Source organism: Eurosta solidaginis, chromosome X, assembly GCF_040869045.1.
Source record: "Eurosta solidaginis isolate ZX-2024a chromosome X, ASM4086904v1, whole genome shotgun sequence".
In the NCBI taxonomy this organism is placed as follows: domain Eukaryota; kingdom Metazoa; phylum Arthropoda; class Insecta; order Diptera; family Tephritidae; genus Eurosta; species Eurosta solidaginis.
In genome coordinates, this window is record NC_090324.1 from 199,904,715 (window position 1) to 199,929,537 (window position 24,823).

General features: G+C 37.2%; 1 long non-coding RNA gene and 1 pseudogene across 2 annotated transcripts in view; one reads left to right on the plus strand and one right to left on the minus strand.

The window, feature by feature from the left end:
* Positions 1-24,588, minus strand: part of LOC137234594 (uncharacterized) — a 227,092-nt gene extending 202,504 nt beyond the window's left edge. Inside the window, exon 1 of one of the 2 annotated variants that reach the window (XR_010947832.1) lies at positions 24,420-24,588. This is a non-coding gene — a long non-coding RNA (uncharacterized lncRNA). Of the gene's footprint in view, positions 1-23,750; positions 24,010-24,419 lie in introns of those variants that run through there. The other variant, XR_010947831.1, reaches the window with a different exon arrangement.
* On the plus strand, positions 14,720-16,171 carry LOC137234751 (G1/S-specific cyclin-D1-like; annotated as a pseudogene).
* Positions 24,589-24,823: the final 235 nt, after the last annotated feature.

The window sequence follows — 24,823 nt, forward strand, 5'->3', positions numbered from 1 at the left end:
ATTAAGGCTGATAGCATGACTTTAAGAAAATTTAAATTTAATTACGAAAGAGACATTTCTTCATTTACTTTTGGACAGCGCATTTTGGCCGCCAGAGGCTTTTGTTCGCGAATTTGTGCATAAATGTAGCAAAAATTCCTCCTCAAAGTTCCGATCCAAAAAACTAAATTTAACATCTTGCTTAAGCATTTACCATCAAAATGTTAGAGGCTTAAATACTAAATTAACTGACTTATATTTGAAAACCTTTCACTGTAACTATAATATTATTGCTTTTACCGAAACATGGCTAAAACCCAATGTTTTATATTCCGAAATCTTTTGCGGTGAGTATCAGATCTATAGAAATGATCGCTTAAATAGGACCGGAATTGGTGTCTTGCTAGCCGTACATTCTTCAATTCCATCTGAAGATGTTAATTTACCCGAAGTTGATTCCATCGAGTTTAAATGCATCCGAATCTTACTAGGCCGGGGTCATATTTACTTAGCCGTTTGCTATATACCACCGTATTCTGATCTATCAGTGTATATGCACCATATTTCACTGTCACAATCAGTCAGTTCGATGATAAAGCCCACGGACTCAATAATTGTTTTAGGCGACTTTAACCTGCCACATATATCTTGGAATACCGTTGATCACAATCATCCAAGATGCATAACAATGACTTTTTGGATGGAATTACTGATCTTTGCCTTAATCAGACCAATTTCTTTCCGAATAAGTATGGAAAATCCTTAGACTTCGCATTTGTTGACGACATATCTAAATTCTCTATAAATCGGTGTGAACCTCTTGTTTTACCAGAAGAAATTTACCATCCTTCTCTTGAGATAACTTACGAAATCATAAGCAACGAAGTCGGCTGCACTAACAAAACACGTGTCTCTACCAGGTGCTTTGATTTTTCCAGAACTAATTTCAACAATTTAAATAAAGAGGTTTCTGAGATAACGTGGCCTCGATATAAAGAGGATATAGAGCAAAACGTTTTACATTTTAATAAAACCATTTATACATTATTTGAAAAACATTTGCCCAAATGCACATGCTCGTACATTGAACCAGTACAAGCCTGGTTTACTAAAGATTTAAAAGCTTTAAAAATTAAGAAATCACGTTTATTCAAATTATATAAGAGAACCGGTTTACATTCTGATTATGCACAGTACGCTAGTTTCCGCCATAAGTATTGTGAACTTAATAAAAAGTGTTATAAAGCTTACATATGTAAAATTAAAAGAAACATTATTTGCAACCCGAAGTCTTTTTATGATTTCGTAAATTCTAAACGCAGCACTAACGGGTTTCCTTCTGCCATGAAGTTTAGAAATAGCATTTCCAGCGACGACCAAGAGATTGCAAACTTCTTCGCTCAATTCTTTCACTCTAATTACTCTGCTGTGCTTGATTCATCACCTAGAAATTATCCGTATCCATTCTAGTAACTCAATATATGCCCCACATTTGTTGCCTGAAGATGTTCTACTACATCTAAAGATACGGTCCCGATTTGATCCCAACATGTTTTCTTAAAAAATGTGCGGAATAAATATACCAGCCCCTTACTGATCTGTTTAACCTCTCTTTAAAAAATGGCATTTTCCCGACGGCTTGGAAGGAATCTTTTCTTATGCCACTCCATAAAAAAGGAAGCAAGCCGTCTATTGAAAACTCTCGTGGAATAGCAAAGCTCTCCGCTATCCCTAAGCTTTTCGGAGCACTCGTTACTAATCACCTTACATTTTCGATTTCTTCATTGATAGATAGTTCTCAACATGGCTTTTGTAGAGCCAAATCAACCACAACCAATTTGCTTGAATTTACAACTCACGTCTTTAATGGGTTTAGAAACAATCATCATACCGACGTTATATACACTGATTTCATCAAAGCATTCGACAAAGTACGCCACTCATTACTTGTTTATAAACTCGAATTGCTTGGTTTTCAGCCTGACCTAACTCGCTGGATCTCCTCCAATCTTTGCGGTAGAACTCAAAGAGTCATTTTTAAAAACATTTGTTCGAATGTCATCGATGTGCCCTCCGGTGTGCCTCAGGGCAGCCATCTCGGTCCTATTCTGTTTTTGATCTTTATAAACGATGTTTCCACAACTATAATATATTCTAAAATTTTAATGTATGCTGACGACGTAAAACTTTTTAAGTCATACGCGTCGGTTGAAGAACGTTCTGTACTCCAGGCGGATTTAAATCGTTTAGTTACTTGGTGTAATGCGAATTTTATGCCGCTCAACATAGAAAAATGTAAATCCATGTGTTTTTTACGTGGGAACATCAGCCAGCTTCCTACACAATTAATCGCCAAACTCTGGAAAGCGTTGATGTTTTTGTCGACTTGGGAGTTAAAATGAATTGCAAACTTAGTTTCAACCCTCATATTAATGCCACAGTCAAAAAAGCGAGAGGAGTTTTAGCATTTGTGAAAAGATGGGCAAAAATTTTAGTGATCCTTACGTTACAAAAACCCTTTTTACATCATTGGTGAGGCCGATATTAGAATATGGATCGGTAATTTGGAATCCGCGTTATCAAGTTCATGTGGATAGACTAGAATCAATTCAAAAATAGTTTTTACTTTTCGCCTTGAGAAATCTGCAATAGGACTCTCCGTATAATCTTCCTCCTTATACTAGTCGATTAAAACTAATAAATCTTCCTACCCTTGCAAGTCGTAGAGAAATGCTAGGTGTACTATTTATGGCTAGACTTTTAAATGGATCGATTTCAAGCCCATTTTTTTGAACGAAGTAAACTTGAATGTTCCATGCCGAGTTTCAAGGCATTATAAACCTATAATTCTTAAACAATGCAGAGGCAATTTTCAACTACACTAACCTTTTCTATGTTTGTGTGAAGATTATAACTCTCACTCGAGAATAATTGATGTTTCGGGCTCGCTCTTTGCCATAAAAAAGACGGTTCTATCTTCTCTTAATAATTAAAAAAATTATATTTATACTTTTAATCTATTATACTTTGTGAATCTATATTTCTCAGCTGACTAGCTTCTCTGTAGCTGAGCGGTTTTAGATCTCGGCGCTTAAGAAGCCACTGCCTCTCAAAGACTCGGTAACAAAAAAATTATAAATAACTCATAAATAAGAATTAGGATACAAAAATAAAATAAAAGCATGTATGAATTAAAAAAAAAAACAAAAACAGGATTAGCCTGGTATCATCGGGCTACTTGAGGGCAGTGCGCTGCCGCAACGTCCGAGAAAAAAAAAAAATTTATTGATGTTTGCTCTGGAACATAAATTTTCCACCATGTGATTCGCGAAGTTGGACTCTGGCATAATGTTTGGATTCCGTGCTTTTTGCTGTTATCTCTAATGTGTTCTGTGAAGCTCGTTATTATTTGCCGTCCTGTTTGTTTTATGTAACTGTGTGGGCATCCGCAGGTAAGTATGTATAGGCCGTGGCTGCTAAGCGGATGCTCTGAGTTAGTGTTAGTTCTTTGTTTTCGTCCTAGATTGTTCGATGTTTTGAATGCTGTATTAATGTTGTATTTTTCCACAAGTGCTTTTTCATATCCATTATATGCAGCAATGTTTTATATTACTTCCCGATCTCTCTTACATGATTCCTGTGTAAGAGGTTTTCTTTCAAGAATATGTAGCAAATGCCTTAATGCAGCATTTTTATGCTGTTGGGGTGATTTGATTTATTACGTATTAGTGTCGGTGGTCCTTGGCTTTCTATATATGTCGTAGTGAAAATTATTGGCAACTTTATCAATATTTATCGTGAGGTCTAGATAGTTGATTCCTCCGTCTTTTTCGGAACTTTATGTTGCCCAAAGAAGAAAATGGACAATCCCCCCTTTGCAATAACAAATAAATATCATTGAGAGTTTTTGTTGCTCCTACTCAACATAATAAACAAAAAACCTGTTCTTAACAAACCGAAGCTAATGTAATTTTTTTCATATAAGCAAACATAGGAAAATTATATTCTATATGGAAGTATAAATAAATGAACGAGAAGATAATTGGCAAGATGTTGTATAACAGCAAGATGCTGTGATGGTCATAGTCCGATTTCGTTCATTTTAAATAGCGATCTGAGACGAGGTGTTATAGTCCGATTTCAAATAACAACAAATGAATGTTTTCAATAATAAATGTGATATTTTAATTAATTTTAAGCATTTGGCATTGATCGCCTTGTATGCTGATATGTAATGGCAAAAAAAAAGTTTAAACAAAAAACCATAATCGTTATTTGAAATATTAATTTTGGAAAAAAAGTCATAAATATTTACTATATACTAAAAAATAATTTTTTTGTAAATATATGCAATTGTTTATAAATTTATATAAAATTAAAAGTAATAGCGAACATTTCAAAAAAAAAATCATGACAATCGGTTAATTTTCGACAAAGTTAAACCAAACAAGTAAGGAAGGCTAAGTTCGGGTGTAACCGAACATTACATACTCAGTTGAGAGCTATGGAGACAAAATAAGGGAAAATCACCATGTAGGAAAATGAACCTAGGGTAACCCTGGAATGTGTTGTTTGTACGATATGGGTATCAAATGAAAGGTGTTAATGAATATTTTAAAAGGGCGTGGGCCTTAGTTCTATAGGTGGACGCCCTTACGAGATATTGCCATAAAGGTGGATCAGTGGTGACTATAGAAATTGTTTGTACGATACGGGTATCAAATGAAAGGTGTTAATGAGTATTTTAAAAGGGAGTGGGCCTTAGTTCTATGGGTGGACGCCTTTTCGAGATATCGCCATAAAGGTTGACCAGGGGTGACTCTAGAATTTGTTTGTACGATATGGGTATCAAATGAAAGGTGTTAATGAGTATTTTAAAAGGGAGTGGGCTTTAGTTTTATAGGTGGACGCCTTTTTGAGATATCGCCATAAAGGTGGACCAGGGATGACTCTAGAATGCGTTTATACAATATGGGTATCAAACGAAAGGTGTTAACGAGTATTTTAAAAGGGAGTGGGCCTTAGTTCTATGGGTGGACGCCTTTTTGAAATATCGATATAAAGGTGGACCAGGGGTGACTCTAGAATTTGTTTGTACGATATGGGTATCAAATGAAAGGTGTTAATGAGTATTTTAAAAGGGAGTGGGCCTTAGTTCTATAGGTGGACGCCTTTTCGGGATATCGTTATAAAGGTGGACCAGGGTTGACTCTAGAATGCGTTTGTACATTATGAGTATCAAACGAAAGGTGATAATGAGTATTTTAAAAGGGAGTGGGCCTTAGTTCTATAGGTGGACGCCTTTTCGATATATCGCCATAAAGGTGGACCAGTGGTAACTCTATAATGTGTTTGTACAATATAGGTGTCAAATTAAAGGTATTATTAACAATTTTAAAAGGGAGTGGTGGTAGTTGTATATGTGAAAGCGTTTTCGAGATTTCGACCAAAATGTGGACCAGGGTGACCCACAACATCGTCTGTGGGGTACCGCTAATTTATTTAAATATGTAATACCACGAACAGTATTCCTGGCATGATTCCAAGGGCTTTCGATTTCGCCCTGCAGAACTTTTTCATTTTCTTCTACTTAATAATGGTAGGTGACACACCTATTTTACAAAGTTTTTTCTAAAGTTATATTTTGCGTCAATAAACCAATGAAATTACCACGTTTCATCCCTTTTTTCGTATTTGGTATAGAATTATGGCATTTTTTTCATTTTTCGTAATTTTCGTCATAGTCGGATTTCGGCCATTTTTTATACCAATACAAAGTGTGTTCAGATAATTATGTGAACTGAGTTTAGTAAAGATATATCGATTTTTGCTCAAGTTATCGTGTTAACGGCCGAGCGGAAGGACAGACGATCTACTGTGTATAAAAACTGGGCGATTTCGCCCTTTTTCACAGAAAACAGTAGTCGGCTTAGAATCTAAGCGCCTACCAAATTTCACAAGGATTGGTAAATATTTGTTCGACTTATGGCATTAAATGCATCCTAGACAAATCAAATGAAAAAGGGCGGAGCCACGCCCATTTTGAAATTTTCTTTTGTTTTTGTATTTTGTTGCACCATATCATTACTTGAGTTGAATGTTGACATAATTTACTTATATACTGAAAAGATATTAAGTTTTTTGTAAAAATTTCACTTTAAAAAATTTTTTTTTTAAGTGGGCGTGGTCGTTCTCCGATTTTGCTAATTTTTATAAAGCATGCATACAGTAATACAAGTAACGGTCTTGCCAAATTTCATCATGATATCTTCAACGACTGCCAAATTACAGCTTGCAAAACTTCTAAATTACCTTCTTTTAAAAGTGGGCGGTGCCACGCCCATTGTCCAATATTTTACTTATTTTCTATTCTGCGTCATAAGTTCAACCCACCTACCAAGTTTCATCGCTTTATCCGTCTTTGGTAATGAATTATCGCACTTTTTCGATTTTTCGAAATTTTCGATATCGAAAAAGTGGGCGTGGTTATAGTCCGATATCGTTCATTTTAAATAGGGATCTGAGATGAGTGCCCAGGAACCTACGTACCAATCAAGTTATCGTGTTAACGGACGGACGGACGGACGGACATGGCTCAATCAAATTTTTTTTCGGTACTGATGGTTTCGATATATGCAAGTCTATATCTATCTCGATTCCTTTATACCTGTACAACCAACCGTTATCCAATCAAAGTTAATATACTCTGTGAGCTCTGCTCAACTGAGTATAAAAATATTAGTGACCAGCTTTTCGCTGTTCACCTAATATGTTATTAAATTCCTATCCAACAACAAATACTAGAGCAGCTTTTCGCTGTTTGGCTAAGTAAATACTTTATACACTCATAAATGCATACGCTGGTATATATGTAAGAGGCCAACTTTGCATTTTTCATCTTCCACATATTACCAGCGTGCACTACTAATTATTTCCTACCTCTTGAGCAAACTTTTGCAATCCAAAAGAACGAACACTCAGAGGCACACGCTATTTATTGAAAATTTGACAAAGCATTTTGAAAATGTAGAAAATGTTAAAAACAGAATTTATGGATATATTCATGTTAATCTAACAGAAAACTGTGGACATTATACTCAGTTAACAGGAAGCTTTGGATATTAACAATGTTGCCACACAGGAATGATCTTAAACTTAAATCTACTTAACACTATGCAAATATCTTAATCACACATCATATCATATACACATGCTACACACCTGTTTTTTCGCCATAACGTTTGACCAAATATTGCTTTCTGCTACAATAAGAAGGATTGGGTACGAATTTGGATTAGCCGTTCCATAGCTATAGGACCAGATTTTTATTATATACTTAAAAAATAAAAGTCCGCATTTAACTTTTATTTTCGGTGAACGCAAACGTCATTATAGCTGTGAAGTTGCATTTTATTTTGCTGTGTTTATTTTACGAGTTTTAAATTATAATATCTAAATTTCAGTACTAGTTTGTGACAAAAATAAGTGCTAAAACCGAGAGTTCATTTTAATACAATTGGTTTGCTTTGAAAAGTTCAGATTTTTGAATTTTAAAGTTTTTAATCAATTTCTTATTATTCATTTTGTGTGTGCCGAGTCATTGTGCATTTGTGTTTCTGTTGCAATTTTGATTGATATCTTTTCACCTTTCAATTTTTTTTCGTGCGCACACTTTTTTTCTCGCTATTTACCATTTACTGCCTTCGCAGGTGTTTGCGTTGCTTTTTAAGTGTCAAGTGAGAATGACCCTAAAACTGCTAGCTACCGCTAAGCTCGCCAAATTTCAGAGTTGTTATATAACCTTTCTCATTATCAGTGCTATTTCAACTGTTTTTTCTTTGTAATTTAAACATATCTTTACCACTTCTATATTCTTATACTAGTCTATTTTCATTATCTTTCTATAAAAAATGACTTGCATTTTCAAAAACTGTCAGGTAAAATGCGAATCCGAACGTTTTGTCTCTTGCTGGCTTTGCGATGGGCTCGCCCATGGAAAGTGCGCCGGACTGACGGCTACAGTTGTTGACACCGTCAATGATGGGGAGAAGGGAGTACGTTGGTCATGCATTAAATGCAGATCAACTGAGGTTGACCTATTTAAACTGTTTAGACAAACACGAAATACGTTTTCTGAAATTGCTAAAGAGTTTTCCATAATCACGGAAAAGTTCAATCAATACGATAACTTGTTCAAGTCTTTCAAGTGTTTGGATGAGTTACCGCATTGTTTAAATAGAAATTAAGACAACCGCGATAATAAACAAAAACACCCTGAAGATTCACCTAACGCTTTGAAACTTAATCCTGCTCAGAACATTAATCTTCCGCAAGTGGAGCTCATAGACTTGGCTTCCCTTAATCCGCAAGCTGTGGTTCCATCCACTTCTAAGGCCGCGGAAAAAACCTTAGAGTCTCAAACTGTAACTTTCGAAACTGTAACTTCTCAATCTGTGACTTCTTATTCAGAAGCACCAGCTAAGAAGCTGGTTGTAGTCCCGCTCAAAACATCGATTCTTGTATATCGCTTTGACAAAGACACTTCCGTTGAGGATATCAAGTCTTATGTCATTTCGAAAATTAAGGCTGACGGCATGACTAAGAAAGTTTAAATTTAATTACGAAAGAAACATTTCTTCATTTAGAATTGATGTATACTCAAAAGATTTTGATATACTTTTGGACAGCGCATTTTGGCCGCCAGGGGCTTTTGTTCGCGAATTTGTGCATAAGACTATTGAGATTACTCAAAATGTAGCATAAATTCCTCCTCAAAGTTCCGATCCAAAAAAACTTAATTTAACATCTTGCTTAAGCATTTACTATCAAAACGTTAGAGGCTTAAATACTAAATTAACTGACTTATATTTGAAAACCTTTCACTGTAACTATAATATTATTGCTTTTACCGAAACATGGCTGAAACCAAATGTTTTAAATTCCGAAATCTTTTGCGGTGAGTATCAGATCTATAGAGATGATCGCTTAAATAGGACCGGAAGTTGCGTCTTGCTAGCTGTACATTCTTCAATTCCATCTGAAGATGTTAATTTCCCCGAAGTTGATTCCATCGAGTTTAAATGCATCCGAATCTTACTAGGCCGGGATCATATTTACTTAGCCGTTTGCTATATTCCACCGTCTTCTGATCTATCAGTGTATATGCACCATATTTCACTGTTACAATCAGTCAGTTCGACGCGGACTCAATAATTGTTGTTGTTGTAGCGATAAGGTTGCTCCATGAAGGCTTTGGGGAGTGTTATCGATGTAATGTTCCTTTGCCGGATACAGATCCGGTACGCTCCGGTACCACAGCACCATTAAGGTGCTAGCCCGACCATCTCGGGAACGATTTATGTGGCCACATTAAACCTTCAGGCGATCCCCTACCTCCCCACCCCCAAGTTCCATGAGGATCTTGGGGTCGCCAGAGCCGCGACTGTTATGAAACAGGATTCGCCGCGGATAGGTGACTTTGACAATTGGGTTTGGAGAAGCTATATATTGCGCTGGCAACCTGAAGGGTTGCGCTACACAGCCCCTTGATTCTGGTATTTTAGTCGCCTCTTACGACAGACATACCTACCGCGGGAATATTCTGACCCCCTAACCGGCTGGGGTTAATAATTGTTTTAGGCGACTTTAACCTGCCACATATATCTTGGAATACCGTTTATCACAATATTGTCCCCGTATCATCCAAGATGCATAACAATGACTTTTTGAATGGAATTACTGATCTTTGCCTTAATCAGATCAATTTCTTTCCGAATAAGTACGGAAAATTCTTAGACTTAGCATTTGTTGACGACATATCTAAATTCTCTATAAATCGGTGTGAACCTCTTGTTTTACCAGAAGACGTTTACCATCCTTCTCTTGAGAAAACTTACGAAATCATAAGCAACGATGTCGGCTGTACTAACAAAACACGTGTCTCTACCAGGTTCTTTGATTTTTTCAAAACTAATGTCAACAATTTAAATAAAGAGCTTTCTGAGATAACGTGGCCTCGATATAAAGAGGATGTAGAGCAAAACGTTTTACATTTTAATAAAACCATTTATACTTTATTTGAAAAACATGTGCCCAAACGCACATGCTCGTACATTGAACCAGTGCAAGCCTGGTTTACTAAAGATTTAAAAGCTTTAAAGAATAAGAAATCACGTTTATTCAAATAATATAAGAGAGCCGGTTTACATTCTGATTATGCACAGTAAGCTATTTTCCGCCATAAGTATTTTGAACTTAATAAAAAGTGTTATAAAGCTTACATATGTAAAATTAAAAGAAATATTATTTGCAACCCGAAGTCTTTTTATGACTTCGTAAATTCTAAACGCAGAACAAACGGGTTTGCTTCTGCCATGAAGTTTAGAAATAGCATTTCCAGCGACGATCAAGAGATTGCAAACTTCTTCGCTCAATTCTTTCACTCTAATTACTCTGCTGTGCTTGATTCATCACCAACAAATTATCCGTATGAGCTTCATTCTAGTAACTCAATGTATACCCCACATTTGTTGTCTGAAGATGTTCTACTACATCTAAAGATACGGTCCCGATTTGATCCCAACATGTTTTCTTAAAAAATGTGCGGAATAAATATACCAGCCCCTTACTGATCTGTTTAACCTCTCTTTAAACAATGGCATTTTCCCGACGGCTTGGAAGGAATCTTTTCTTATCCCACTCCATAAAAAAGGAAGTGTTTAGGCAGGATGCCAAACTTTTCCGCTTCTGATTGCGATCCCCCCAATGCAATTCTGCAAATTGATACTCGATACTCGACTTAATTTATAACCACCCACACCATCACCGCCACATGCATGTGCATGCATGTACACTCAGGTGTATGTGTGCCTTTTGTCAGCACTCATGTATATGCATGTCGGGGTTGATGTGTGGGTGCCTTTCCCCTCCAAAACGGAGGATTTTGCGGGTCAACGGTTGTAGCTGTCTATACAACCGGCCTCTTGGATTTTAGCCGTCAACCAGCTCACATCTGCCGCCAACGATCTCTGCCGTTTTTCCTGCCAATATATTCAGGTAATATTGTAACTAGGTCTGAATTGGTTAACAATTCGTTGTGGTGGCAGGGACCTTCTTGGCTGCAAGAAGGCACTTCCCAATGACCAGAACAAGAAAATGAATACATCACCTCCGTAGAGGAAAAGAAGGCGAAGACCTGCGCAACGATAACCGTACATTCTACCGATGTTCTCCAACGCTTTTCTGACCTACCTAGGGCTTTACGAGTGCTGTCCTATGTGATGAGATTCTACCGAAGAACTCACCCCGAAACAAAAAATGCATTCCATGCCATGTGCACTTAATCTCCCCTGATGAAGTTAAGGCCACTACACGACTTTTAATTAAAATATATCAAAAACAACACTACAGTTCAGAATATAGAGACTTAAAGGCTGGAAGACCAATTGAAGGGAAAAGTGCAATACTCTCACTTAATCCCTACCTAGACCAACATGGCATCATTCGGGTAGGAGGGCGACTCGTGGCGTCAAAGGGCTTAGCTTTTCATGAACGCCACCCAATCCTCCTCCCATACAATTGCAGGCTATCCCATCTGACAGTCTTAATGTTTCATTAACAAAGTCTGCATGGGGAAAATCAACTCATGTTACGTCTGATACGCACCCAATACTGTATACCTAACATCAAAACCATGATTAGGGCAACAATTCACAATTGCAAAGTTTGCACTATACACCGAAAGCGTGCTCCTACCCAACTTATGAGTATTCTCCCTCGCGAACGCACGACATTCAGCCGTGCATTCACGAATACTGGAGTCGACTACGTCGAACCCTTCGACATTAAAAGTTACCGCGGCAGAGGGTGTCGCCTATCCAAAGGCTATCTTTGCCTTTTCGTGTGTTTTTCCACACGAGCAATTCATCTGGAGGCCACTACTGACCTCAGCACACCATCGTTTTTCGCGGCTTTTGCCCGTTTTTTATCTAGGCGCGGATGCCCAAAAAATATGTACTCCGACAACGGTACGAACTTTGTCGGAGCGTCACGATCATTACGATCAGAATTCAAGACCTTCATCTCACAAGCGCGGGAGAACGCTCTCTCAAAATACAGCCACCAGTCACTCACGTGGCATTTCACTCCTGCGGGCGCTCCCCATATGGGAGGGCTGTGGGAGGCTGGAGTGAAAATCTTCAAAAGCCACTTCAAAAAGATAGCCTCACCACACAAATTCACCTTCGAGGAATTCCATATACTATTGTGCCGCATCGAGGCATGCCTGAACTCGCGGCCGGCTTCCAATGACCCGACGGGCCTAGAGCCGCTCACCCCAGTGCACTTCCTCACGGGCAGCCACCTGCTGGCTCCGCCAGAGCCGGATGCTAGTGAGAGCCCTGCCTCGATGATCAATCGGTGGCAGAAGCTCAAGGCCCTCCATCAAACCTTCTGCCGGCGATGGAAAACCGAATATTTATCCGAACTTCAAAAGCGTGTGAAGTGGAAACACCCCAAACAAAATATACAAGTGGGAGATCTCGTTGTCCTCCAAGAGGACGAATGGAGGTTAGGTAGAGTCGTCAACGTACACCCCGGCGAAGATAACCGAGTACGTGTAGTCGACCTCATAACCGAGAAGGGTCAAGTCAGACGACCTTTGGTCAAACTGATCCTTCTTCCTACGGAGATAGATTGTGAGAGGACCACGAGCTCCTCTTAACAATCCTTCCGTTCCTCCACATCCCTCCTTTCAGAAAAATCAACCCCAGCTCTCGTTCACCCGGAACGAGGCAAACCAACAACCCTAATGCAGATCCGCATCTGCCACCGAAACCAAATACATTCTTTGGCCCATTCAATTTTTAAATTTTCAAAAAAAATCAAACCCAAATTCACGCACTACCCAGAGCGAGGACACCAGAACCCTAACGCAGATCCATGATCTGCCACATAATGCATCTGCACTCGGCCAAAGGCACTCGGCCAACAGAATTTATGAAAATTCATCCCATCACCCAAAATCTTGAAATAACTGAACAAAAAACCCTTAATGTGCAACTACCCATAGAGGTTGCACCTAACCAACTACGTGCTTATTTCCGAGAAGGAGGTATTTTCTTTTGCCGCAAACGCAGAGAAGATTAGAATTTGAGTTTTTTTCGTGGTGTTCTCTTCTCGTATAATTTCTTTATTTTCATTTGCTAGATTGAATTCGAAAGCACCAAGCGAGACCGACCGGATTTTTCACTCGATTAGGCATTCAACAAAGCAATGATGCGGTAATTAAGAATTTTGTGTTTTGCATCGAAAGTTGAGTTCGATTAGGGCTTTAATGTAGAAAACTTGGCGAACTAATTCCTTACACCTCTGTAAAATTGGCATACAGCTCATTATTCAATCAACAAAATAGCCAGAAAAGATTCAGAAAGCTGAATTGAAAATGATTCAAAACTTTCGATCATCTACAGTAACCACAGTAGATTCAAGTATGATTCCACCATGTCTGATTGGAAAACTCTATCTATTAAGGTATTTTTGAACATTACGAGGAGTCATATCAAACAATTGTTCATTACTAGCCCTTTTGTTTAAACTATATGACAACTCATTATTTGGTCAGAAAGAGTAAACCACTTGGTAGTGGTATAAGGGGAATTTCAGATTTTAATCACCTACGCGCTAAGGGTAGGTAGTTCAAGCAACTCTGGTGGAAGGTGAACAGCGTGTACGTACACAAATGCAAACATAGATGATTATAAATATAGGACTATGTGAGCATCTACATTAGTAGTAATTCAAGTTTAAACTCACCCTCTTTCTGTTCATTGATTGATAGTTGCGTTTTGTGAATGGAGGTGTAACTCGTTACAGTGCACCACTAGATAAATTAGGTACTTCCGGATACATGATCTCATCAATTTTCATTGGTTTCATAACGTCCGCAAGGAATTGTGGAGGCACATAAGCGTCACGTATTTTACAAGGAAGCTAATGACACCTAATGTTATTGAAAAGGAAATATGAATTTTTCCATCGCACATATTAATTTATGTAAATACGTTTATATCATCTATGAAAGCTCAAACCACATATAAAACGTTTTCCACTATAGAGGGGTTGGTTGGAACTTTCACCGACGATATTATAGACTACAAATTATACTACCAATGAGCATTAACAGGTTGGTTGAGAAGCCACATTTTGATTTAATGAATTCTGTGCAGACGCTGAGGCAACATTGCCCGGCAACTGTCCTGAATTTGTGTATGGTAACGAGTGTATACCAGCGTATTTATGTGCTGGTGGCATTTGTTGGGACTGTGGAATGTGTGGTGAAATATTTGCTCTGCCTGACTAACCAGCAGCACCATACAATATTTGTGGATTCGGTGTACCTTGATAGCCCAGGCCAGGCATTGAACCTGACATATTACCAGATGGCATACCACCACCAATATATATTCCAGCTACAGGTCCCCCTGGCATTCGTAGACGATCGTTACGCATTAATGAATGATATAGACTGATTGCGTCCACTAAATCACTAGAGTTGTGTTAATTGTGCATGCTTGCGATCGACATGTTCAAGCTCAGCATCAATTAGCTGCCCCAGTTATTTTTTCACGTTGGCCAGGCTAGGCTTTCCTTTTTTCATATTCAAGGCTACATGTGATTTGCCATTTATCGCTTTCGTTGTTATACACGCTTGCTTTTTTATTGTTTTCGTTTGGCAAGCAACATGGACCTGTTGTGCATCGAAAATTTAAGGAATGATTACGACTGTGAAATAACTTATGTGCCGTCGTTGACGACACAACTTCGTGCACATAACTCCATCCACTCACTGTTAGAGGCACCTCACCCACACACGCAACCACCCCCTTTATCAAGAACTTCAACAGCAGCAACAACTAAATTCGCGCTGGAAGCATTAATAGCAACCGAACAATCGCTAGACGATTATATACCAAAAGAACAACAAGCCCACCACAACCAAACATGCGTAATGACAGGCGCACCTTCACCATATTCCAACTCTTCATTGTTATCACCGGGTTCGAGTTCACCTTCGTCTGGTTATAATTCGGCAACCAGCAATATTAGTTCTTAACCACATATTCATCATCATCAGCACAGTGAACAACAATATTAAACTAATAATCACAAAGTTGAAGATACACAAAAGGGCATACAACCACATAAACAAAATGAACCACAAAATTATGCCCTCACTGAATATCAGCAACAACAGCAAGAGTTGAATCAACCTAAATATTTTGAAGATCAACCAAATTCGAATAATGCTGTGTACTTGAAATCAGTGCCCCCTAGTCGGGATTTGGGCTTTGTCAGTGTTGCCAATATTTTTAACAGACCGCTGCTTAGAGAATGCTCTGGAAGCAGAAGAAAATCTACCGCAACCGGTTTGCACATATTTCAAGACGGTCCAAAAAGATACCACACCGCCTATGCGCAAAATCGTCGCAGAATGGATGATGGAGGTTTGTGCCGAAGAAAAATGCCAAGAGGAAGAGGTACTGCTGGCGCTCAACTATATGGATCGTTTCCTCTCAATAAAATCTGTTACAAAGACACATCTTCAAATACTGGCGGCAGCATGCTTGCTATTGGCTTCGAAATTTCGAGAGCCCAGTTGTCGAGCGTTATCTGCTGAGCTTTTGGTATTTTATACTGACAATAGCATATACAAAGGAAATTTAATTAAATGGGAATTATTTGTGCTCAGTCGACTTGGCTGGGATTTGTCTTCTGTGACGCCTTTGGATTTTCTTGAATTGTTTCTAATCCACCTGCCTATTAAGAGTAAAGAATGTCCTGATCTGAGTCTTGATAAAGTAAGACAGGACGCACAGGCTTTTATATGTCTAGCAGCCAAAGAATATTATTTTTCAATATATTCTGCCAGTACTATTGCCGCTGCAAGTATCGCTACTGCTTTAAGTGGCTTGAACTGGCATTTACGCACTGGATATAATTTACGTCATCTATTGAATTTCTTAACTGATTTAACAGCTTTGAACAGGAATACCTCCATGAGTGCATGCAAAAAATGGAAGTAATTTTTGAGAAGCACAGCTGTAACCTGCAACCGTATGTAAGCACAGCGGAATCCTATCAACATCAACAGCAGCACATGCAAGCGCAGCAACAGGAACACACAACTCAATGACATCATCGAAAGCACAAATGCCCCATTGCCTGTCAGACCATGAATGATTCGGCTCAAGTAGCTGAGCGAAATGTGGTGCTATACGATCGAAAGAGGGCAAAAATTGTGCTTTATTGGTGACAAATAGTGCATGCGATATATCCACCACTTATCGATCGTTGTGCTGTTCAGACGTGTTTTAGTCTGCTCTTCCGTTTTTCTTTAATTCGGTTGTCTATAATGTGTTATTGTTTTTTAATAATTGCCTTTTTAACGCTGTGTAATAGTTATTGGCTGAGATAGTGACTCTTTTATTTTTCTATAAATTCTCAAAAATTGGGAATTAAATTAAATATCCTTTACATAATTATACACATATGTGAATAGCAATGCCCTGTGTTTGCGGACAGAAGGTTGATAGAAATCAACCGAAAGTGCAGTGCGCTAAGTGTAATGATTTTTTCCGCACTCAATGTGTTGGTATCCGACAGACAGATGTCGAATTTCTGCAGAATTCTGAGCAACGTTTTTTTTTGCAAAATCTGTGCAACTCAGCGTCGCAACTCCCTGCGCTCACCTCCCCCACCAACTGCTGGTGAGAAATCAACAAATTCTGTGAGTGGTAGTATCTGCAAATCGGCTTCTAGTGCTCCGAACTCTCTAAATCCGAAGCTCGATGAGGCTATAAAGAAATGTGATAAATCGACTGATAATGTTAACAAACAACAATTTACATTAGAAGCTTTGTTTGACGTGATATCATCTCTTCGCGCCGAGAATGCCCGTGTGTATAGCTTGGTTAGTGCACTAAAAAAAGATAACAACAAACAGGCGGTGGAAATTGAAAAAATGAATTTGGCGCTTCTCTCAGTACAGAGCAATTTAGCTGAAAGAGATGATACCATTGCTGCTCTTAATAATGAAGTATAAAGCCTGCGTAACTCTATTGACGTTGCCTCCGACAAACTTTTTAGTAACAACGTTACGCTCAAAGATAATATTGAAGGCAATTGCCCTTCTTTATTGAATTCTATACATCATGCTTCATCCCCTTCGCCCTCTATTACTATTGGCGAAATTCCTATTGTAAGTGCTGCTGCTTGCGTTACAACTACACCATGTGCTGTGACATCTGCGCCAATAGTTAGTTGTTTCTTCCGATGCTGCTCTCTCACCTGTTTCAAAAAACGTTTCTGCTGTTAAGTCAACTGCTAGTGCCTGCACTTATACTAGTTCGTTGACTTCATGCATTGTGTCGTCGATGCCAGAAGTTGATGCTAGTGTTGATGTCCGCAAAGTAAATGCTATTGCTGGCACTACATATTCTTTTGTTTTAGCTGCGCCTGTTGTTAATGCTGATAAAGGACAGTGGGCGAAGGAGCCAGAAAAACGGCTTAATAATAATGATAATACTGTGAATAAAAAGAAACAAATAAGTGTAAGGGGTACAAATTCTTGCACAACCTTTTTGTTGCGGCACGGTATAAATGGCTACATATAGCTTCTTTTTCTCCGACTGTATCTGAAGATGATATCAGAGATTATGTGGCTAAACAAATTAATTTAGATAAATATTCCTTATCATGCTCTAAGCTGGTAAAAAGAAATGTCTTAGTATCAACTCTCCATAGAGTTAATTTCAAATTGGGAGTTCCTGAGTCTTCTTACGAGAAACTGTTGTGTTCTGATATTTGGCCGACAAACGTTACGGTCAAACCCTTCCAGTTTTTTCGGAAGGCTCAACAAAAACCACAAAAAGCGTAGCAAGGAGTACTCTCCAGCCTGCAAACAATAAAAGTGGATTAAAAATTTATTTCCAAAACTTATCCGGCATGAGAACCAAGTCTGATATTGTGCACAATTTCAGTACGCATATGGATTATGACATCTTCGTTTTCGTCGAGACGTGGCTTAATATTAGCTTTTTTGATAGTGAGTTCTTTGACTCGCATATATTTAACGTATTTCGTAAAGATCGAGACCAGAAAAAACTGGTCGCCGCCGGGGCGGTGGCGTTCTAATTGCCGTCAAGTGTCAATTGCATGCATTCTTAGTCCCACTCAATAATGGGAACTCTTTGCTTGATCAGATTTGCATCTGTATAAATGGGTCTACTACGCAAGGCTCTCTATATCTTTTGGCGTCGTACGTGCCACCCGGCAGTACATTTGAGCTTTACAAGGCACATGCCGATAATATTGTATCTTTGGCCCTAAACACCTTGAACGATAATCATCTCTGCATGCTAGGTGACTTTAACCTTTGTAATATTCATTGGTCGAATACCTCTTCTAACTATGGTCTCACTCCTAATAATCTTGTTTCAAATCATGAATTGTACTTTATCGATAATGTATTTAGTCTTAATTTATGTCAAATTAATGAATATTTCAATGCCCTTACCAGGCTTCTAGATCTTATACTCGTAAGTGATAACATTTTTTGCGAAGTTAGTGAGTGTGTGAATCCAATTACTCATAAGGACAGGCATCACATACCTCTGATTATAAAATTTAATTTTATTAACTTTTAACTTTTACTTGTGTGATTTCGACTCTTTTAACAATTTCTTGTTTGAAATAAATTAGGAGGAGTTACTTGGCAGTCTTCACACCTCAGAAAGTTTTTCGGTTTTTAAAAATATTTTGTTCAACCACTGCTTGGATAAGATTCCGGTACGAAAGAAAAGACCTTACAAATTGCCGTGGTACTCAAAGGACTTAGTAAACTGAGGAACCTGAAGAACAAATATCTTAAAAAATTTAAATGTACCAAGAATCACACATTCTTTTCTAAATGTAGGCACTATTTAAGGACTTTTAATAATTTGAATAAATCTCTCTACAATAATTAAATTCGCAGTTGAGCTTAACATAAAATCTAACCCCAAATCTTTTTGGAACTTTATAAAGTCTAAAAAATCTTGTGCCAGCGTGCCCAAAGGGGTTTTCCTTGATGGCAATTCTGCACAAACCCCAAGTGATGCAGCCAATTTATTTGCAGAATTTTACTCTGGATGATAACAATCAACCGCATGATTTTTCAATCAATCAGGACACTTCCCTTAATTTTGGAGCTCTCTGCTTTTCTTCTTAGGATATAAGTAAAGCCATTGATACACTTAAATCCTCCTCTCAAACAGATGTCGACGGGTTTTCACCCGTCTTGCAAAAAAATTGTCCGGCTTTGATTAATCCATTGAGACTGATATTCAATAAGTCTCTTATTTCTGGGACCTTCATTGATGATTGGAAGCTCACTTCCATAACGCCCGTTTTCAAGAGCGGTAACAAGAGTGATGTCCGAAACTATAGACCTATATCCAAGCTTTCTACGATTTCAAAACTTTTTGAACATGCGGTCAATGCAAAGTTGAGCTTTGCTGTTAAGTCCCTCATTTCTCCCTATCAGCATGGATTCATCGCTGATAGGTCAACAGTTTTCAATCTAGCTGTATTTAGTGAATACTGCATTGACTCCTTTTCAGCAGGTTCCCAGGTGGACTGCATTTACACAGATTTTTCAAAAGCTTTCGACAGGGTGTCTCATAGTGTTTTAATTAACAAATTGCGCCATATCGGGTTTCATTCTTCATTTCTGTTGTGGATAAGTTCCTACTTATGCAACAGGCATTGTGTTGTTACTATTGACGGCGTATCCTACAGTCCCTTTATAGCGACATCTGGTGTTCCCCAGGGAAGTATTTTAGGTCCTTTACTATTCGTTTTATTTATTAATGATATTGTTAGTTGTTTTTCATTTGCTAAGTGTTTACTGTATGCTGATGATTTAAAGTTATTTTCAATAATTAGGGCACCAGAGGATGCCGTGATGTTACAAAACGACATCAATAAGCTACATCTGTGGTGTGAGAAATATCGTCTCTCTTTGAACACGTCTAAATGTTTTCAAATGACCTTGTCTAAGTCCGTTAACATTTTGAATGCAAAATATAGTATATCTAATTGTGATCTTCAATCCGTTAGTGATATTAAAGGACCTTGGCGTTATCTTTGATACTAAGTTTTCTTTTACCAACCATATAAATTACATAACTTCCAAGTCATACTCCATGCTTGGTTTTGTTAGACGCAATAGCTCGAAATTTTCTGATCCCTATACTATCAAACTGCTCTATACATCTTTTATCAGGTCTCGTTTAGAATATGCTGCTTTTATTTGGAGACCAAGTAATCTTACAGCTATAAACAGAATTGAGAGAATACAGAAGGTTTTTATGAAATACGCCCTTCGGCCGTTAAACTTCTCAGAACCCATCCCTTCTTATTCTGCTCGTCTTATGCTCTTAAGTTTGAAGTCTCTTGAAAGTCGTAGATCAATACTTTGCTTATCCTTTACGTATGACATTATTAATGGGTCCATTGACTGTCCATATTTGTTGGAAAGATTCATTTCAATGTCCCGCAACGCACTCTCCGGAATTTTTATCCTTTCTATGGTGATAACTTTAGAACTAACTATGCTAATAATGCCCCTATAATTCGCGCTATTCGTGAGTTTAACTCCCTGAGTAGCACAGTTGCTTTGGACTTGTCGCTCCCTAAAGCTAATTTTTTGATAATATTGTATTCAGTTCTATAAGTAGTTGGATTCATACGGAACCATAAGTAGATTGTTCTTAATATTTTTAAGTAAATTTTATATTCTAGTCTGTAAGGATTGTAATCCAAAGGCTTAAACAACAATAAATAAATAAATACATAATATATTCTAAATTTTAATGTATGCTGACGACGTAAAACTTTTTAAGTCATACGCGTCGGTTGAAGAACGTTCTGTACACCAGGCGGATTTAAATCGTTTAGTTACTTGGTGTAATGCGAATTTTATGCCGCTCAACATAGAAAAATGTAAATCCATGTGTTTTTTACGTGGGAACATCAGCCAGCTTCCTACACAATTAATGGCCAAACTCTGGAAAGCGTTGATGTTTTTGTCGACTTGGGAGTTAAAATGAATTGCAAACTTAGTTTCAACCCTCATATTAATGCCACAGTCAAAAAAGCGAGAGGAGTTTTAGCATTTGTGAAAAGATGGGCAAAAATTTTAGTGATCCTTACGTTACAAAAACCCTTTTTACATCATTGGTGAGGCCGATATTAGAATATGGATCGATAATTTGGAATCCGCGTTATCAAGTTCATGTGGATATACTAGAATCAATTCAAAAATAGTTTTACTTTTCGCCTTGAGAAATCTGCAATGGGACTCTCCGTATAATCTTCCTCCTTATACTAGTCGATTAAAACTAATAAATCTTCCTACCCTTGCAAGTCGTAGAGAAATGCTAGGTGTACAATTTATGGCTAGACTTTTAAATGGATCGATTTCAAGCCCATTTTTTTGAACGAAGTAAACTTGAATGTTCCATGCCGAGTTTCAAGGCATTATAAACCTATAATTCTTAAACAATGCAGAAGCAATTTTCAACTACACTAACCTTTTCTATGTTTGTGTGAAGATTATAACTCTCACTCGAGAATAATTGATGTTTCGGGCTCGCTCTTTGCCATAAAAAAGACGGTTCTATCTTCTCTTAATAATTAAAAAAATTATATTTATACTTTTAATCTATTGTATTTTGTGAATCTATATTTCTCATATTTATACTTTTAATCTATTGTATTTTGTGAATCTATATTTCTCAGCTGACTAGTTTCTCTGTAGCTGGGCGGTTTTATATCTCGGCGCTTAAGAAGCCACTGCCTCTCAAAGACTCGGTAACAAACAAAATTTTAAATAACTCATAAATAAGAATCAGGATCCAAAAAAAAATAAAAGTATGTATGAATTAAAAAAAAAAACAAAAACAGGATTAGCCTGGTTTCATCGGGCCACTTGAGGGCAGTGCGCTGCCACAACGTCCGAGAAAAAAAAATAAAATTTTATTGATGTTTGCTCTGGAACATTAATTTTCGTCATGTTCGCGAAGTTGGACTCTGGCATGACGTTTGGATTCCGTGCTTTTTGCTGTTATCTCTAATGTGTTCTGTGAACCTCGTTATTATTTGCCGTCCTGTTTGTAACTGTGTGGGCAGCCGAGGGTAAGTATGTATAGGCCGTGGCTGCTAAGCGGATGCTCTGAGTTAGTGTTAGTTCTTTGTTTTCGTCCTAGATTGTTCGATGTTTTGAACGCTGTATTAATGTTGTATTTTTCCACAAGTGCTTTTTCATATCCAGCAATTTTTTATATTACTTCCCGATCTCTCTTACATGATTCCTGTGTAAGAGGTTTTCTTTCAAGAATATGTAGCAAATGCCTTAATGCAGCATTTTTATGCTGTTGGGGTGATTTGATTTATTACGTATTAGTGTCGGTGGTCCTTGGCTTTCTATATATGTCGTAGTGAAAATTATTGGCAACTTTATCAATATTTATCGTGAGGTCTAGATAGTTGATTCCTCCGTCTTTTTCGGAACTTTATGTTGCCCAAAGAAGAAAATGGACAATCCCCCCTTTGCAATAACAAATAAATATCATTGATAGTTTTTGTTGCTCCTATTCAACATAATAAACAAAAAACCTGTTATTAACAAACCGAAGCTAATGTAATTTTTTTCATATAAGCAAACATAGAAAAATTATGTTCTATATGGAAGTATAAATAAATGAACGAGAAGATAATTGGCAAGATGTTGTATAACAGCAAGATGTTGTGATGGCCATAGTCCGATTTCGTTCATTTTAAATAGCGATCTGAGATGAGTGGTTATAGTCCGATTTCAAATAACAACAAATGAATTTTTTCAATAATAAATGTGATATTTTAATTAATTTCAGGCATTTGGCATTGATCGCCTGGTATGCTGATATGTAACGCATCAATATATGGCGAAAAAAAGATTAATATTCAAAAATTTATATTTCAAAAACAACGTCCGTTGGCCAATGGATAATTACCCAAGTTGAAATATAAACTGCTCACTCGATATAGAAGAAGTTTAAACAAAAAACAATAACCATTATTTGAAATATTAATATTGGAAAAAAGTCATAAATTTTTACTATATACTAAAAAAATATTTTTTTTTAACTATATGCAATTTTTTATAAATGTATATAAAATTAAAAGTAATAGCGAACATTTCAAAGAAAAAATCATGAGAATCGGTTAATTTTCGACAAAGTTAAACAAAAAAATACATTTTCATTATTTTGACCAAAGAACAACATATTAAAATTTCATCGAAATCAAAAATCGTGTCCTGCGCGGACCGGGTGTCTTGAAATGGAATGAGCTTATAGATATTTTATATCGATAAGATATTTTCTTATCAAGAGATGACATGACATATTTTTAGGGAGTTGCCATACCCAAAATATTGTAAGCATTGTTAGCTTTTAATTTACTTAAACCTACTACACTTTACTAATTTTCCAATAAATGCTTTCAAAACACATAAGTACGTACATACTAAAGTACATACCACATACATATATTATAAAAGCACTCACTTTAAATAAGCAGCCGAAATTTGATTGAAATGCCATTTTTATGTAACACAATATTGTTTTCTCATGATATCGGATGCAATATACAATACTTTTAACATGAATTATGATATGTATCTAGTTTACCTGATGTTATCACCTTCTTTATTTCATTCAGTATTTTATTTTGGGTTCAATAAAGTAGGAGGTATTTATTTTCTATATTACATTAACACTTAAGCAGTTTAAAGAAGTCGCGAAGTCCGTCGTTCCCTGTCGATTTGTGTTTATTTTCAATAACAAAATCACAGGCTAGCGTCTCGACTGCGACGACAACAATGCCGGCAACGTGTATGGTATATGTACGAGTATATATTTAGAAACGAAAATGTTCATTAAACAAGCACTAAATGCGAAAACAAAGTAATACCTGCAACTCGTATGATAGGCATTCATATAGATTTATAAATGTATTAATACTAGGGTTACATAGAACCATACCTATATACATCTATAATGTATAAAAGTAACAACGTGTATTGAATAATAAATTAAACGGGATTAAGCGAAATTCTGTTGGGTTTTTGCATTCGAACTTCATAGCCACATGAATGTTATTTATATCTGTATTTATGTGCATACATTTGTGTTCACGTGAGGACAATTGAGTAGCTAGCTGTTGGCGTAATTACTAAACATATAGGTACTCTCATATTTACAAAAAATTAAATATGTTTATAAATTATAACCGGCAGGTTTACGATGTGGTTTTAAAGACCGTTAGATTTCTTATTACAAGGAGGGTTAACATATTACCTGACAGTGGTTTCAAACACCTTTTGATTTAATCGTAATAGCAACTATCATTTCCGATATTAAATTATATTAACAAAACCGAAAATTGGAAATAAATAACACACAAAGGCCTGGTAGATCAAAAACTAAGATTTTTCTGCTATTTATTTTGCTTGTGCGCAGTATTGACTCAGTGACTATTATGGTGAAGATGCGACTGTTCACATTGGTACAGTGTTGTACAGAAGGGGGAGCTTTGGGGTTAAGTACTCATGTTGATTTCATATCTGGCGTATATGTCACATCTGTTCTGCATAATGGCGACGCTGTCACATTTCGTTGATCTATTGAACTCATTTTCACACGACGACTTCTTCGTTTCTCAATATGGTGCACTGCAATCCCACAAAAGTGCAGCATAATTT